This window comes from Pinus tabuliformis, chromosome Q (genome assembly GCF_031772625.1).
Source record: "Pinus tabuliformis cultivar Carrire ecotype Pingquan chromosome Q, CPIR1, whole genome shotgun sequence".
NCBI classification, from domain to species: Eukaryota; Viridiplantae; Streptophyta; class Pinopsida; order Pinales; family Pinaceae; genus Pinus; species Pinus tabuliformis.
In genome coordinates, this window is record NC_142296.1 from 594,318,358 (window position 1) to 594,321,880 (window position 3,523).

The 3,523-nt window shown below is 42.6% G+C and overlaps 1 pseudogene; it reads left to right on the plus strand.

Moving 5' to 3' along the window:
* Positions 1-2,790: 2,790 nt before the first annotated feature.
* Positions 2,791-3,154, plus strand: LOC149220851 (auxin-responsive protein SAUR32 pseudogene; annotated as a pseudogene).
* The last annotated feature ends 369 nt before the right edge of the window (positions 3,155-3,523 follow it).

The window sequence follows — 3,523 nt, forward strand, 5'->3', positions numbered from 1 at the left end:
GCGCTCTATACATTTGGGCCCTGCAATCATGGTTCGGCCTCGACAGCGAATGCTCAGCCGTCGAGGCACCTCCCGTGGAGGATCTTCGCGCCCTCCTGTAGATGAAATTTCTCCCCATTGCTGCCATTGCCATTGCCATCGCACCCTTGAAGCTAACCCCCTTCAGTCCAGTCAATTCCTGGATTCTAGCGCTCCTGATTCTGCTTCCTCGCCCGCCTTCGGCTCTGCCATTTTCAATTTCAACAGTTCTTTGAACTGTCCCCGGATCAGCGCCCATGTGTCGGTTCTCTTCATCGAAGAGTCCCCTGATGGAAGCGATACTAAAGACAGTCGGGGGAAGCAGCCAGCTGACGGCTCAGCGAAAGCCATGGAGACTCCCTCTGCAGATCCTGTGAATGTCTCAAAAAGCCCTCTTGCTCAGGAGGCGATGATCAGCCAAAAAGAAGATGTCAATATGGAGACCGCTCCAACTGCAGCGGAGGTGGCGGAATACGGGTGGTGCAGGGTGGTGGAGGAGGAACCTGAAGAATAGATGCGCCTTCGTTCCAGGTCTCTGCGGCACATCTGTGAGGGCATTCGGCCTCTCTTGCTGTTTTTGATTATGTTTTGGATATATGTTACTGTCTCTGTGCCAATGCTGATGGCAAATTGTCTATGTTTGGGTTCTGGAATCTTTTTTCTGTGGATGGGAAGTGTTTGTCTCCCCTGCGCGGGATTAGTCTGCTGCTCCACTGGCGCCCCTGCGAGGGTTGGTTTATTTTTGGTCTGGTTAAGTCCTCGGACACTGCAGTCTCAGCTGTTCCAGGCTGCCATTACTTCCAGGCAGCTGGTTCTTTCTGTTTTGTAATGATGTAACTGTTATCTGTTTATGTATATAATAGAATAGTTTTAACGAGAGAAAAAAAAGACAAACACATAAGAAATATCATAAGAGCTACTCGATTGGTCTTAGATTGACAATTGAAAAGGAATATTGAGATTATTTTAAAGTTCCTACAAATATTCCATCTAAAATCTTGAAGATTATTAGATGAGAGAAGGTTGATGATTGAGATTTGTGGCATAGGATATGAGAATGAGGTTAAGAATTGTTGGATAAAGAAACCAATATCATTGAGACCCATGACCCAACATGTACCTCATCCTCACAAGAGATATCAAGTTTTGAACCCTTGTAGGAATTGAACATTGTTGAGTGAAGAAGATTGAGCTCATGAACAATGATAAATGCATGATCGATGATTCATTTCATGAGGATGTTTTAATGAATGATGAGAGTTAAGGATCCAAAAATGATAACGTTGGTATGGAGTAAGTAGAAACTAAAGGGAAACATATAAGGAAAGATGTAGACTAAGAATTACATGAACAAATAACAAGAAGCTCTCTAGAAAAATTAGGATGGAGAATAGTTGAGGAATGAGATGTAGGAACAAACATGCAGTTTGAAAATCAAGCCATTAAAATAATTACATAAGGAGGCATAAATCAAGAAGATGAAGAGTTGGAATAGCTAAATCTAAGAATAATAAATAAGATAGCCATAGAAGAGGTTAGAAGTCTGGGGTAAGTTGGTGTAAAAATGTAATAAAGAGCCAAACATTGTTTAATAGACTAGAATAAAGATTACAAGATAGTGTGATTTAATAAAATAAAAAATAAACACCAAGCCCTATGGTGACAAACAAAATGTGATGTGCATAATACAGAGAAAATATTAGCTTGAAAGATTATATCCATTTAAAATAAAATTTCATGGCAACCAATATATACCATACTATAAAGCCATTAATATCGAAATAGTATATACCAGCCATTATATTTAAACAAATACAAAATCAAATGGAAATGGATAGCATATACTGCCTGCCCATTAATAACCCTATAATATTGTATGTATTGGTAGCCAAATTCCACAAGTGCATTAATTTCATATTGTCTTGTAAGTGTTGTAAGATGAGAAAGATAGTAAGTAGTTAATGACCCACGCGTTATACAAGAAATTTTAGAATGACCCTTCCTTAATGTTGTAAAATTCCATTTTGAAGATGGCATCTACCAATTGTGTGGATTTCCGCGAACCATTGGATTCACAGATCCACGAGGAATGGACCTCAGAACAAAACAAACCTTTAAGATCGATTGGAACAGTGCCGTGATGCTCTTGGCCGTTGAAATGGGATATATTATGGTAGCCATGAAAGCAAACCCCCAAAGTATACTTATTTTAGCATGTGACACTACCCAAGGAATCAAAGTCTCTCTACACATATCCCCGTGATCCACTGAAGTCAAACACTTCCCTCCGTGGTTTTGATGTGACCACTAGATTTAGGGAATGTGACCACTAGCTTTAGGGAATGTGGAACATGTGGCCGATTAAAATGAACATTGCCCATCAAACTTTGGAACAGTGCGAAAGATCGTCTCTATTCCTAACCATCCTTTGTCTTTATTATCCGCTTTTCTATCACACTGCATAAAAAACATTTCGTCCTCCTCCTACACCCTCCCTTATAGATTGCAACTGGATCGTATGTTTCCCCACCATTGTTCCAGCTTTGCCATAAATCTCTGTGCATATTCAATCTGATTTTTTCTGTGCCAAGTGTCTGATCCAGTTCTCGTTTAACTTATGGGCAATATGTTTCAGAGCCGTCTAAGCTTCCTACTCCGTTAATTCCCCAATTGAATTGGGGTATCGGTATCCTTTTTGCATTGGGATTAGTAAATCCTCTGTGCCATTTCTGCAAGGATATAGCTGGCGGTTTGCGTTACAAGCCATTGAAGCGGTGCAGTGCACATGGGAGACAACATGCAGCATTCCGAGGTACTGCTCAGACACGGCACCTCAAAGGAAAAGGCGCAGGATTTTCACAAGGGCGTTCCCAGGGGTTGTGTGGCCGTTTATGTGGGCAGTGAAGGAGAAGAACAACAGCGATTTGTAATACCGGCAGTTCATGTAAACCATCCTCTATTCCAGAAACTTCTCAAGGAAGCCGAACAGGAATACGGGTTTGAGCAGAAGGGCACCCTGACAATTCCTTGCCATGTTTCCGATTTCCAGCGCGTGGAGGATATCATTAACGAAGAAAACCACCAGTGTCACAATTGCAGCTTCTGTTTGCTGTAGCGATGTTGAGGCTCGGTTCGGTGTTCAGGCCATTCTTGCAAGCGCCTGCAGTAATTTCCAAGAATCAAGCCCGTGTTCTCGTCTAAACTTTGTTCTACTTGGTTGTACTTTTCAGTTACCGTCATAATCGCAACCTAACTAATTTTTTTGGCCAGAACTAACCAGCCTGGGATAGTGCATTAAATGACCGTACGGAGGCCCCTTTACCATCCATGTCCATTCCCTTTCATCCGCCGTCCATCATTTCTCCCTGAGCTCGCCTGCCCATCGCATCAAACGTTTTTGGGAACGAGGGACCCACCACCTCTGAGCCCCCACCACCTCTGAGCTGGCGCAACATCCAACGCTCGCGCCCAAAACTCCATTTGCTCCATTTGCGCTCCCGTCGAA